The 15,648-nt window shown below is 35.1% G+C and overlaps 1 protein-coding gene across 1 annotated transcript in view; it reads left to right on the top strand.

The window, feature by feature from the left end:
• The first annotated feature begins 10,889 nt into the window (after nt 1-10,889).
• The window catches only part of SEMA3A (semaphorin 3A), a 506,000-nt gene continuing 501,241 nt past the window's right edge, over nt 10,890-15,648 (top strand). The window contains exon 1 of the mRNA XM_061165131.1: nt 10,890-11,002. The gene's annotated coding sequence lies outside the window, so the exon portion shown is untranslated. The remainder of the gene's footprint in view (nt 11,003-15,648) is intronic.

The raw sequence follows: 15,648 nt of genomic DNA on the forward strand, positions 1-15,648 counted from the left end.
TTGGAGTGTATTTATTACCCTGGAGTAGTGACTTTTTCACTTTTAGGGAAACAAACAGACCCACCCAGTACACAGTAGGTTCTCTGATATCTATTGTTACCTGGCCTTTTCTATTCTATCTAGTATAATACTAACTATTGATGAAGTGCTAAATAGAAAAGTTTTGTGCAACTATTTTGGACCCCTAGATTCAAGAGATGTGAGTTTGTTTCTCCTGTGTCCTGCTGGCATACAGGTATCATTCCCCACTCCTTTTGCTAAAGGGTTACTATAGAGAGTGTTTTCAGTATTAATTCAAATCACCTTTTCTCTCATTTTTATAAATATATCACCGTTGTGAATCCTTTTAAGTTAGCTCTCTGTCTTGCATTGCACTACCTTGAATTTGACCCATCTGAACTTCATTCAGTTCATTTCTCACTGCTTTTCTAATTTGCTAAGTTCATTTCGAGCACCAAATCCGTCTTTCATGAGCAGCCCTGTCTTTATTCTCTTCAGAAGATTGAACTCATCTACAAATTTGATGAGCCTTTTCACTATTTCATTTTCCAGGTCATTGAAGAAACACTTAAAGCAGTTCTGGAACCCAAGGTGACCTCTTCATGTTTCCCCAGGCTGACACTTACTCATCAGTAATCTCTCTCTGGGTATAGACAGCCATTCAGTCCACTGACTATTGCTTGCTCAAAGTAACAGAGCAGAAAAAAACAGTGTTTAGGAAAAGTATTTTACCTTCTGCTTCCCTAAAATAATGTGGAAATATGGATGACTGTTTAGAAATTGAATCTCTTTTGTCTACGCAGAATTATATTTTTTGTGCAACTCTGCAGTGTGGCCTTTCATAAACACTGTAATTAGACTGGTCACTCTTGTTATCTCAAGAACAGGCTCATATATTTTCAAGTCGTTTTTGTATCTGTATCCTCTGTCTCCTGTATTTGAATAATTACCAAGTCTTGTTCATCATGTTAATCATACACTTCTTGAAATTTTCCTTTGTTCCGTTGTTATAGCCTCAGGTCAAGCCATCACCACCTCTAGCTAACTTCCTAGAAAAAAATTAACTAATGATAATCTACCTCTAAATTCTTGTAATGCTCTCATAGAGAAGTATCTTGCCAAATATTATATTGTTTCATGATCCCAGTCTAAGGAACCATAAGTGTTTTCCAATTGCCACTCAAACTAAGATAAACTTCCTAAAGTGGCATTCAGATCCTTTTCCTTGTTGATTTTTACTTCGCAGTATTTAAAACTCACTTCATGCTTAGTATCCAGATAAGCAAGCATGATTACCAATGCAGTGCTTCCATAATCACCAACATTATTTTATAATATTTGTCAGAACTTAGAATGTGCTTTTATTATGCATTATCTCACAAGCCTGTTTATCTTTACCAAAGTAATAGTCTCAATTCACTTCAAGTATTCCCATGAAGAACAATCTTGTTAGCACCTGTAACTTGCTGTATACATTCTCTATAGTATTATAATCATCTCTTGATCTTTGAATTGTACGTTTGTCTATGAGTTCTTAATAACCTCTTTGGATCCTTTGGGATAACTCATTAAACTGAAAACAGCCTTGAACACATGTAAAATTATAAGTGTGCTTTACCAGCTAAAAGTAAAAAAGAAAGATTACTATTACCATCACTGGTAATCAACAGCACTGAAAAGAAAAAAGAGACACTTAAAAATATTTATGTGTTTAAAAATTCAGAAACTCAAGATGAAAAAGGAAATTTTTTAAAAAATACTAATAATTTAAGTGCAATTTAATTTTTATGAATAAAATTAGTAATGTTAATTTTAAATGCTACTAACTTTAAGTGTTTACTAATGTTAAACATTACTAATGTTTCAACTTACGTTCACCACACTGTCCTTAATAGATTGCATATAGTAGATTCTCAGTAAAAAAGATGTGATGGAGAATTATTTGACAGTATAAGTATATAAAGGTCTACATTTCTAACTCCATGTTCTTATATTAGAAACGTATTTGGGGAGCTGAGAGAGGATAGAGAACAAGGGAAACTTACAGAAATGTTGTTTACATAGTACCCATTAAACACTGCACTTTGACAATGTAATGGTCATTTTGAGATTCACTAATAAGGGAAAGTAGAAGGATATGTAAAATTATGCATAATGACTTCTAAATTTAAAGAACCACTTTGGTGGAAAAAGTTACTTTCATTTCCTAAGCAACAAAAGAGTACAAGATAAAATTTACATGGACATTGATGCTAAAATAGCACATACTAAATATTCAGTGTTTAAAAGTGCTAAACATTGTAAGAACTTGATTTATCAAGAAAGACTTTCTGCAAAAGACACTGAAAAATAAGATAGAGAAAAAGGCTCATATTTATGGGTAATCTAAGATATTGACAACTCACTTTTTATGAACAAAATAAAGATTGGAGAAAACTTGGATGCATTTCCTACAAAGTTATTAGAAAAAGTTTATAATTGGATAAGAATATATATATTATAATAAAGATTTAGTTCTTTATTATTGCTCTATGAAAATCTGGATTTACTAAATAGGTTGTACTGCCTTGTACTTTTCCATCACATAAATATAATGACACATGTAACATGTCACTGTGAAATGTTAAAGTATTGTACAATGATTATTTGAACAATGAAAACCAGCTTTCACTCCTCTGATACTTCCTGTCTAAAATACTTTCAGCATTTGCTTTAGTGTTTTTCAGATTCCTTCAGTCCCCTTTAAAAAGCAGTGTCTAAATATGCATAATCAAAATGTGCTGTAGTAAACTTTTACAAGTCATGCAATGAGCTTTACATCTTGATAGAAAAACAGTTTTTTATATAAGCTTAAGGAAATATTCTTAAAGTATGGGAATACAGTTAACAATAATTTTCTAATATGTATAAGGCATGAGGTAGAGATTTAGCAATCATTCTTGGTTGAGAATGAGAAAACTGTATGCAGGTGAAAAAGCAACAGTTAGAACAAGACAGGGAATTACCAACTGGTTCCAAATAGGAAAAGGAATACATCAAGACTGTATATTGTCACCCTGCTTATTTAACTTATATGCAGAGTACATCATGAGAAATGCTGTACTGGATGAAGCACAAGCTGGAATCAAGATTGCTGGGAGAAATATCAATAACCTCAGATATGCAGATGACACCACCCTTATGGCAGAAAGCAAAGAAGACCTAAAGAACTTCTTGATCAAAATGAAAGAGGAGAATGAAAATGTTGGCTTAAAATTCAACATTCAGAAAACCAGGATCATGGCATCTGGTCCCATCACTTCATGGCAAATAGATAGGGAAACAGTGACAGATTTTACTTTCTTGGACTCCAAAACCACTGCAGATGGTGACTGAAGCCATGAAATTAAAAGACGATTGCTGGCTTGAAAGGAAAGTTATGACCAACCTAGACAGCATATTAAAAAGCAGAGACATTGCTTTGCCAACAAAGGTCTGTCTAGTCTAGGCTATGGTTTTTCCTTTAGTCATGTATGGATGTGAGAGTTGGACTATAAAGAAAGCTGAGCACCAAAGAATTGATGCTTTTGAACTGTGGTGTTGGAGAAGACTCCGGAGAGTCCCTTGGACTTTGAGGAGATCAAACCAGTCCATCCTAAAGAAAATCAGTCCTGAATATGCATTGGAAGGATTGATGCTGAAGCTGAAACTTCAATACTTTGGCCACCTGATGCAAAGAGCTGACTCATTTTCAAAGACCCTGATGCTGGGAAAGATTGAAGGCAGGAGGAGAAGGGGACAACAGAGCATGAGATGGTTGGATGGCATCACAAACTCAATGGACATGAGTTTGAGTAAACTCTGGGAGTTGGTGATGGACAGGGAGGCCTGGCATGCTGCAGTCCATGGGGCCACAAAGAGTAGTAGGACATGGCTGAGTGACTGAACTGAATGAACTGAATTCTCAAAGCAATTGACAGATCTCAAGTAGTCTCTGTCAAGATTCCAATGATGTTTTTTTGCATGAATAGAAACATCAATCAATAAATTCTTGTGAATTTCAAGGGACTTTAGATAACCAAAACAATTGTTCAAAAGAACAGTGTTCGTGGTCTCACATTTCCTACTTTTAAAATCTTTTACACAGTTACAATAGTCAAAACAAGTGTATACTGGTTTAAAAATGGACATAGACCAATGGTGAGCACAGAAATAAATCCTCACATATATCATCAAATAAGTTTCAAGAAGAGTGTCAAGATCATTCAGTGGGGAAAGGATAGAGTCCTTTCAATAAACGGTATTGGGGAAACTGCTATGGGCCCTTTTTTTCCCCTTCCAACCTTCCTTCAGGTCACCACAAAAAACAATGACCAGAATTCCAGCAGCTACTTTGGGACTTTGAAAATGACATCTATTAGCCAAGAATAACAGAGCAAAAAAGAAAGATTGTTGGTTGTCTAATTGCTTGAAAAATGATGCCATATAACTTGGAATGCTATTTCTGGATTTCTCTTATTTTTGTGCAAAGAAGAAATACTGAATAAATATTGATTTAGTTAAACCCACTATGATTTTCTGTTACTTGTAGAGTTAATTTTCACTAAATATCTTCCTTCAGTTAAGAAGTTTCATTGCTTCTAGCTTTGAAATTTCTTTTGAAGTCTACTGTTTTTTGTTCTTTTTAGTACTTAACACTATTATCACTACCAAGTACATTTACTGGTCCTAAAAAATAGGGTTTGTGTGTGTGTGTGTGTGTGTGTGTGTGTGTGTGTGTTTCTGAGAAATACTTTGAGAAATACAGTTTGATAAAATATTTGTGACATTGTCACAATTTCATAGAGACAAGTAAGCCCTCCTAAGTGATCAACACAAGGAAAGAGATGAAAACAAAAAATGTGAAAGCCTAGAGATCTCAAGAAAATTAGAGATACCAAGGGAACACTTCATGCAAAGATGGGCATAATTAAGGACAGAAATGGTATGGACATAACAGAAGCAGAAAATATTAAGAAGAGGTGGCAAGACTATATATTAAAAAAAAAAAAAAAAACTATACAAAAAGATCTTAATGACCCAGATAACCAGAATGGCATGAGCACTCACCTAGAGCCAGACTTCCTGTAGTGCAAAATCAAGTGGGACTTAGGAAGCATCACTATGAACAGAGCTGGTGGAAGTGATGGAATTCCAGCTGAGCTAATTCAAATCCTAAAAGATGATGCTGTGAAAGTACTACAGTGAATATTCCAGCAAATTTGGAAAACTCAGCAGTGGCCACAGAACTGGAAAAGGTCAGTTTTCATGCCAATCCCAAAGAAAGGCAGTGCCAAAGAATGTTCAAACTACCACACAATTGCACTCATCTCACTCTAGCAAAGTAATGCTCAAAATTCCAAGGTAGGCGTCAATGGTACATGAACCAAAAACTTCCAGATGTTCAAGTTGAATTTAGAAAAAGCAGAGGAACCAGAGATCAAATTGCCAACAGCTGTTGGATCATAGAAAAAGCAAGAGAATTCCAGAAAAAACATCTACATTTGCTTCATTGATTATGCCAAAGCTGTTGACTGTGTGGATCACAACAAACTGTGGACAATTCTTAAAGAGATGGGAATACCAGGCGGCCTTCCCTGTCTCCTGAGAAACCTGTATGCAGGTCAAGAAGCAACAGTTAGAAGCGGACATGGAACAATGGACTGGTTCCAAATTAGAAAAGGAGTAAGTCAAAGCTGCATATTGTCACATCACCTTGCTTATTTAACTTATATGCAGAGTACATTATACAAAATTCCCAGCTGGATGAAGCATAAGCTGGAATTAAGATTGCTGGGAGAAATATCAATAGCAACAGATATGCAGATGACACCATCTTTATGGCAGAAAATGAATGGGAACTAAAGAGCCTCTTGATGAAAGTGAAAGAAGAGAGTGAAGAACTGGCAAAAACTCTACATTCAAAAAATTAGATCATGGCATCATTTCCAATCACTTAATGGAAAATAGACTGGGAAACAATGGATATAGTGACATACTTTATTTTCTTGAGTGCCAAAATCACTGCAGATGTTGACTGCAGCCATGAAATTAAAAGATCCTTGCTCCTTGAAAGAATATCTATGACCAACCTAGATAGCCTATTAAAAAGCAGAGGCATTACTTTGCCAACAAAAGTCCATCTAGTCAAGGTTATAGTTTTTCCAGTAGTCATGTATGGATATGAGAGTTGGACCATAAAGAAAGCTAAGCACTGAATAATTGATGCTTTTGAACTGTGGTGTTGGAGAAGACTCTTGAGAGTCCCTTGGACTTCAAGGAGATCAAACCCGTCAATCCTAAAGGAAATCAGTCCTGAATATTCATTGAAAGGACTGATGCTGAAGCTGAAGCTCCAGTACTTTGGCCACTGATGCAAATAACCAACTCATTGGAAAAGACCATGATGCTGGGAAAGATTGAAGGCATGAGAAGAAGTGGAGGACAGAAGATGAGATGGTTGGATGGCATCACCAACTCAAAGAACATGAGTTTGAGCAAGTTCTGGGAGATGGTGATGGACAGGAAAGCCTAATGTGCTGCAGTCCATTGGGTTGCAAAGAGTCAAACACGACTGAGCGACTGAACTGAACTGAAGTTTGATAAAATATTTATGACATTGTAGTAAACTGAGTTAATAGATCAGAAATTGAAGATACAGAGAAAGGCATTGATTATCTACCTTAAGCTTATATTCATCCCTTCTATTAAGCTCTAATTAGTGATCTCATCACACTTAAATTTTACAAACAGGGATTGGAAACCCATTTTTTAAAAATGATTTTTGGGGCAGTTAATTTGCTATTAAGTAATGGAATAGTTATTTACATTGAAAAGCTTTTAAAATTCAGCAGTTTCCACTGAACCACAAGCACATGGCATGAACATAGGAATAGAAATGGGAGTGGAATGTAAGGAGGACTAGAGTATTTCAGTCTGCAGGGATAGTCCTACTCAGAGGGAAAAGTGATGATCCCGTGAGAAATATAGGTCAGTGCCTGAGTTATTGCAGCAGACTCCAAGGCTGCCTTGCCTCTTTCTAATCCCTTCCAATTAATCTTTCCAAAACATATTTATCATGCCAGGCGCTTACCAGAAAACTTCCAACAATGTTTCTTTGTTCTACACAATCTTACCCCTCCCAGACATTCTCCTTGACTCCCCAATTCAAACCCTCTATTTGACTGTTTTTGTCATCATTTCTAAACCACACAGTATCCTTGCCTACCTCAGAATTCATGCAGCCTACACTGATCTCTCATTTTTCTGACCTTTCATTAAATTTATTGTCTTTATCATCCTTTTTGATCATAAACCCTCATTTAATTTATTGTGTATATATATTTTCAACTCAAGTAGTTTGTAAAATATCTTGAGGTCAGTTGTTGGGTCTTGCTTTGCTTCTCTATGAAGTCTACATCAGTGATAGCTTGTAAGAAGTATCTATTATTTGTTTAGCTGAAATAAAAACTGCCTGACAAATCTTGAAGAATGATAGACCTAATCATTTTTATTCTAGATTTTTAGTGTTTGGATTAATCGACTCAAAAATATTTTGCAATAAACTTGCACATTTTCTAGTATTAGCCTAAGTAAATTTATAGGGTTAGTAGAACTACAATTTTAGATCTCTTTCCTTTAATGTGAATTTCCCCACCCCTCTGTTCCTTACTTCCAAACTTAGACTAACTTTGCCATTACCCATATGTGTATTTTTTTCCAAAATAACTTTCCTTGATTTCACCTCCTTAGGGGGATTTATAGCCAATCTGGAGCCTTTTTGATGACTCCTGTACCTTTTTTAACACAACAGACTATTTATATTCCCCAAGAAAACTCTTCTGTCCTTTGAAGGATGTACTATATACCAGGCTGATGGGGTCAACTAGTTAACATTCTAAAGTAATCCAGAAGATAGAGAACAAATCAAGAAAATGCTCTAGGTAGTAATTTTTACCCTCCCCTAAATCACCCAGCACGGCTTCCCTGGTGGCTCAGCAGTAAAGAATCTGCCTGCAACACAGGAGACCTGGGTTCCATCCCTGGATTGGGAAGATCCCCTGGAGGAGGACATGGCAACCCACTCCCATATTTTTGCCTGGAGAATCCCATGGACAGAGGAGCCTGACTGGCTGCAGTCCATAGGGTCGCAGAGTTGGACATGACTAAAGTGACTTAGCAGCAGCAGCAGTAAATCACCAGCATTTTTATGAAAATAAAATTTTTGGTGAGAATGTTTTTGACCTTGATCAGAAGCATCTTTTAAGGAAGATATTTTAAGATCTAAGACGAAGAAGATGAACAGTGTTGGAAATTGTGTCCCATGCCTCATCTCATAAAAGGAATTCCCCCTAATTATTTGTTAAGTTCTTGATTACACACGCAGGTTACAAGTCTCTGTATATTTGTTCAAATCTGCTCATAGAAATATTTCCTCTGCTCTAATTTTGTGTCCTAGTCTAGTGATACTTTTTCTATACCATTTTAATAAAATTATAAAGTCAGTAATAGAATACTTACAGTTTGAGAAATACATTTCTTTTCCTGCCTAATAGATGATATTGTTGATGAATCAACAAAAATAAAAAAGAGAGAGAGAGAGAGAGAAAGCCACCTTTCTCATCTCCTAGAGCTGATTTATTAGCAAAAACATAAAACTTTCTGTCCCATCTTTACCTTACATATAATTGCACCCACCTAAACTGTATAATTTAATGAGCTCCTTGTGTTTTATCTTCTTAGGTTAACAAGGCCCAATATTGAAATCATGGGGTAGAAAACAAAAGTATATGAAATATTTTAAAAAATATTCATATAAAGTGTATTTACATTTAAACATTGATATAGTTTTACAGAAATTCTGACTAGCTGCTAGGGATCAGTACAAGGGTTTATAATTATTATTAACTTAAACTCAGAAATAAATAGCTTGAAACTCAAATTATTTACCATTTGGGATTTATTTGACCTGGCTGAGACACATGTTTAAAAACAGAATTAAATTTTGAATCAGATAATTTAAAATGTCATGAACTGGTTTCAATGACAGTTCAGTTCAAATATTTTAAATAGTTGAATATATCAGATAAGAAAATTTGTACACAATTTTTAACAAAATATTTTGTTACCTAGTTGGAAATAGAAGATCACTTTTGGAATTTATTATTAATCTTATATAATTAATATAACAACCTTATTAATAACAAGTTCACAGATAATGTAACCATAATAACTATCAGAGAGGTAACTGCAGTGAGGATTGTGTGTAGAAGGGATGGTGACAAACCCAGTGGAAGTGGGGGGGATAAGCAATGACAGTTTGGTGATAGGAAAATTCTGGTTTCTCACCTTCTTAAAAAAAAAAGAAAACAGCAAGCATTGGATCATTTGTTCATAAATTAGATAACATTTGGTATAAAGGACTCTCTTGAGAATAGGCATATGTGATGGGTTGTTTAAATTTTAAAAAAGCTGGAAATAAAGTCTGTATGCTTCTCCAAATCAAACTCAAACTTTGTTGGATAAGTTGGACTGGAAACTCTTAAGAACATTGTTTCTTGGGACATTTCCAGTATATCTCATTTTTAGTCAAGATAGGAAAAAAAAATCACTGTGAAAGTATTCATAGCATTTTATGTGAAACCATGAAAATATAAAATTTTGTTTTTCCAATGAAAAATTCTGAAATCTGAAAATCTTAATTTTTGGCTGAACTTTATGAAAGAAACTTCAGGTAGTCACAGGTAAACTTTAATCTGGCTTATTGAAGTCCAGTTTGTTTGTTTGTTTTTAAATAATATGAATTGCTCTCCTATGCACTATTTCTGTAGGTGTTTCTTTATCGGTAGTATATTTTTTTATCTGTAGTATATTCATGTATGCTTGCAATGTCTTTAAGATATCAAAACCCTCACACATACATACAGACACTCAGTTTCATTACTTACACACTTTTGATGCTCAGAGAGAGGTGACATAGACAGCTCTAAAGTTTCCATGGGTTAAATTGCTTGAGATAATATGTGGTATGAGACACACCTGCAAGAGGATATTTTCCTAACAATTGGCTTCAGTTATATCTTTAAAAAATGCCCAATTGCAGAATGTCAATCTGTCTGACAGTGTAAATCTCCTTAAAGCAATTTAATTCAGATTTTAAAAGATAACCACGGCTTATACAGCAGAATGAGAGATCTGTTTCAAATCCATCACATTAACATTATCAGTAACCCACTATGACCCATGATTGAGTAGTTTTAATTAAGTTCAGTTAGAGTGTGTGGGGGAGGGGTGCTTCATTTAATCCTTCATTAATAGTTAAAGTGAACATTATAAATATCTCTATAACTTTCGTTGCTCGAACATCTTTCTTTTTTATTGGATTTATTGTTTTCCATGCTACAGAGCAATGCCATTTGGGGATCTCCAGTTCCCAGGAGCTTTAAGGCTACCCCACTTCCAGCACTATAAAACAGAGGCCTGCTGTTTTAATCACGCCTCTCTCTCTTCCAATGTTGTTTGCGCCCTGGTACAACCCATCTGCCTTGAATCTAGTGCTCCGCTGGGGCTGCACACATCTGCCAGCCAGCCTACCTTCGTACACAATTACTCAATCCACCGTAAGGCTCTTTAATAGGAAACAAGTGTGACAACGGCAAGCCTCTTTTTTTTTCCTCCTTCTGCCTCTTAAACCACAGAGTCAAATAGCTCTAATAGAGATGAAGCTTGATAGATCCGCCCAGGTGTAGGTGAAATGGTAGAGCCTCAGGGGTAACAGATTCTGTGCTCTCAGGCTGAAGTTTAGCACTTTGTCCTGACCGGCTCTCAGGCAGCAGCGCGATGGGCTGCTCCTTGAATGGTTACAAAGTCAACATGCTTCTTGCCGCTCACGTTTATGCCTAATCCGGAGGGCAACCTGGAGCTAGGTGAAGACCGGCAGAACCACCCTTTCATTTCAGCGTGTGGACAAAGGACAGCAAATGCAGTAAGTGGAAAATTTATCTTTCCTTCTTTTATTTGGGAATTAATTAAGGATGTTTACTCTCAGGGAATCCTCTGAAGATTGTGCAAAAGTGAACTAGCAAAAAAAAAAAAAAAACCTGTGTTGATAACCATGTGGATTTCCTCCGGTTTCATTTTGCAACAGTGCCTTGGCACTGTCACTGAAGCTTAGGCTCCGCAAGTAACTTCCTCATTCAGAAGGTCTTGGATCTGAAATGTGGTGCTAATCATATTGCTAATTCAATCCTGTAGCCTAGCATACTATCTTCTCTTTCTGGATGAAATGTCCTTTATTGCTGTCAAATGATGACGGGCAACTGTTTTGTCATAGTTCTGAGAATAGGAAAATAATTATTTAAGAAGGCACAAACTCTTCTTGAAAATGGATTTCAACTTTTACACATAGCTATTCTGTTACATCACTAATCAGACATTAATGGGAGAAATATGCTTGCAATTTTTCTTAAATCCATTCTATAGCTCGGTCCCTTACCAAAGAAGTGACCTTAAAAATTCTAAAAACAATATTAAGTTGTAGCAGCCATGACAATGATAATGAATTTTTAAAACAAAACAAAAGGTCACTTGTCTAATAGTATAAGAAAAGATATTAAAACCAGATGTGGGAAATCTCAACTTTGACTTTTTCGTCTTTCATGCTTGGTTTCAAGCAGCCTTCACATTGCGTTTACTTTGCATTTACAACTTTAGATTCACCATTAAACTATGTTTGAACTTGAAATTCAGACTTGATCTAAGTACAGCCCTGTTCCTTGAGTCCCCTACTCCAAGTTTTACTTGGCTATGGGGAGTCTTTTTACTACTATACCATATATCCTGAATTGTGTTAACAAGCTAAGTGTGGTGGACCTTTTCAGGTGGAATGTCAACCAGTGTGAAAGAATGTGTTTGCTGTTCAAATGTATGATGTTCCACGTAGCAAATAAACACAGGGAACATGTGCCCTGACAAAGATTCCAGTTATGCTTCCCAAATTCAGTCCATCCAATATTGCACAAAGATGATCATGTTAAAAGAGGATACAATAAAAACTGTCAGCAGGTCGTATCTGTTTGTAGTCTTTTGAGGTTTTATCTTTTTTTTTCTTAATTTAGGCATTTTTTATTTAAAAAATTAGTCTGAAATGCATTGTCATCCCAAAAGACATTTCACATGTATAAGGTACATAGACAAGTGGAACTAGATAAAACATGGTTGCATTGTTTAAATAATTCCCCACTGGCCGATGTTTTGTTTTTGTTTTCTAACTATTATAGATGGACATCATAAAATTGATGGTTTAAAAGCCATGACGGTAGAATCCTGATGACTCCTTTGTGTATTTTCAGAAATGATTTAGCTTGGATAAAGTTGCTGCTATGAGAGGTTTAATTAATTACCACTAGTTAAATATATTTCTTTAAGAATTGCATTTGACATTACTGATGGCGGAGTAAATGCAGTTTAAAAGTCATTCTTCATGAAATACTTTAACCGACGATTGTTGGCATTGAATAGCGGTCAATGTCTACCCCCTACAGGGAGAGAATCTAATTTCACTGTGCCTTCGCCAGAACATGAATACCACAGAGTACAGTTCACACATGTAAATGCTGTAACCGTGTCAATGACTCCAACAAGTGCCCCTTAATGAAAGGTCAGCTGTGTGATTAATAGGAAGCCAGTTTGAAAGGCTGGACCTCACTTCAGCACTGCATTCAGATTTGTTTCTTCTTGATTTACTTCATTTGCCTTTCAAAGTGTAATAAAAATCAAGTGGAACTATACCACACTTTTTAAAAACTTCATGGTTGATATTATATGATAGAAACACATTGGTTAGTATCTTTAGTTCATATAAAAATAATAATTAACTGAAAAAGTCAGTCAAACCAAACATTGAGGGCATAGGATGATGAATGAGAATATTATTCATTAGATAGTTAGAATATATAACCTTGCTTCAATTTCAGTTAATTTAATCAACTTTAAGGGGTACTCTGGGGGTGAAGATGGAGTGACAGAGGAAGAGTTTGATATTTTTACCTAAGATTTATTATGTTTCAATGCTAACTATATATTAGAAAGTGAATATAAATGGGTCACTTCTGCTGATAATTTTATGTCACCAATGGTGAAATTTATTGAAGAATATAGCTAAATGGAATTGAAGACAGTATACACCTAGTGATATTCTCAGAGAAGTAATTCAGTCATCTAAAACTTATAATGGTGGCTTAGTTTAGTTATAACTATTCCAATTAAAATTTGTGCTAGAAAGCATTATAGTTAAGTCCAACTTAAAAAAAAAAATGCTTTTAAATGGAACTGTGTTTTGCTAATAAATACCATGTTAAAATTTGTGAATTCACAAATTAGATGGTCCTTAAATAAGGACCATTTATTTTCATTTAACTATGTGTTTTGTGTCCCTGTGACTTTATCTGTGCATGTTTTCAAGTAAGATTGTAATGAGCAATTAAGTAATACAAATAATGTAAGTATATAGAGATATATATTAGATGTGAAAATTCCATATGCTTGGAGGAAATTTTTTAGCATCACAGGAATGTATCAACTTATTCTCAAGGATATTCTCTTTTAAATAACTTATTTTTTTAACCTTAAATCAGCAATTACAGGATTTAGTAATTCCATTTTCACTTGCATTAAAGGAACTATATAACATATCAAGACAGAAATTGTAGGAAAAAGTATAATCCAATTTCCAAGGAGGAAACAGTGTAGTTGACTTTATAATGGACACAGTACATCCTAGATGTCCTCCTGTCTTATCAATGACCACAGCTCTATCTTCCAGATACTATTCTGTTCAGGATTCTATTTTTCGCTCTGAATTAGAGGCCACCTACTTCCAGACAGGGTATGAATGAATAACATTAGTTGGGAATTCCTCAAGGAACCAGACACTGTTCTGAGCATTTTGTGCACAATATTTGTTTAGTTCTTACAGCCTACCACAGTAGGTACTGTTTCTATTCATGTTTATAAATAGAAAATAGAGTGGTTGAAGGACTTGGCCAGTGTCACACAGCTAGTCGGTAGTGGAACTTGGGCTCAAATTAACTTCCTCCAAGGACAAATATCTCCTCCAACCACTGGACTTGACTTCTCTAACAAGTGACTTCATTATCAGTACAGCTAACTTCATCTCTGATCACTTTAAAAAGAGTGCTCAATGAAAGGGATTTATAAATGGAAATAACATCCAATCAAACAAAATTTAAAAAGTTAAACGCCAATAAGCATGACCTCACTTCAAGTTACGTCAATCATTCAGCACTTATAGATGCTACTACTTGTCATAGTTTTTTACTATAGATAAAGAAGGAGTTGCATTTACACCCTAGACATTTGGGGAAGAACTGATCCATTCACTCTTACTCAGTTGCTAAATTTCCATTCCTATTAATACTGAGTCTCTGAGAAGAGTTTGTTTCCTGAGAGTATTTCCAACCAAGCCACTGTTGACTTTCAGAGGTGACTCTAATCTCAGGGGCCTCCCAAAAAGAGTAACCAAAACACATTCCCACCTCCAAGGCACTGAAAAATACCAGCTCTCAGTTACTTACCCTCAGGGATTTTAGGCCTTAGTTATTCAATAGGACCACCCGGATATTTATTTTTCTTTTTAAAGATAGACTGTTAGTTGGATTTCTCCTTATCTGTGGAGATATATATATATATGTATATATGTGTATATATATATGTATATGTAAATGTATATATCTTTTTTGTCATGAGAGCACAGCCTGGAAAGCACATATCTGAAAATTTTCACTTTATATACAGATTTTCCAAGGACCTGCATTTGTGGTTTCTCTATCAGCTGAAAACACTTTCTCCCTAAGACAGACATTCATCAATATGATTGAGAATATTTCTTTGTAGAGAGATCAAAACCAAAATATTTTTGATAAAAAGTGCTCTATTTCATAACAAAACTTGTATCGTTACAGGCTTATGTATTCACTCCCTGATAAAAACAGAATATTCAGTTTAAAAAGATTTTTTCAAGTCCATATTATTAAATTTTTAAGCCAAGACATTAGTTACTTTTATAAACACAAGTCGATTTAGGCAAGGCAAATGAAATGGACATGAGGAAATGCCTTTAAAATGTTAGCAACCTCTGCCCATTTTTTTCTGAAAAAGTAGGTAGATAACATTACTATAATTCTCACATATCCTCTTGGTTTTGATGAAAGGTATTTGAAAAAGATTCTTAAATATGACTGGCACATATAAAACCATAGACTATTATACAAAAGAAAAAGAAAAACAAGTCATTTTTTTCAGGTCTTAAGATCTTAGAAAAATTAATCTATGGTGACAAGATCTAAAAGTTCTAAATACCTTGAGGATTAATGATTATTTAAAAAACAGTAGTCAAAGACTTCTTCTGTCACTATCATTACTCAAAGAAATCAACAGACTAGCTCCTTGAAGTTAATCTGATCCTCATAAATCCTTTTTGAATTAACCAGAAGCTGCTTTTGTTTATTTGTAGACCCATCTTGAGTGGGAGAGCCTTCCTACCCCGACCCCAGCTCTTTACTTGACCCATTCCAAACCTTTCTCCAGGGCACCAGTTCACAATTAATTCTG

Source organism: Dama dama, chromosome 18 (genome assembly GCF_033118175.1).
Source record: "Dama dama isolate Ldn47 chromosome 18, ASM3311817v1, whole genome shotgun sequence".
NCBI classification, from domain to species: Eukaryota; Metazoa; Chordata; class Mammalia; order Artiodactyla; family Cervidae; genus Dama; species Dama dama.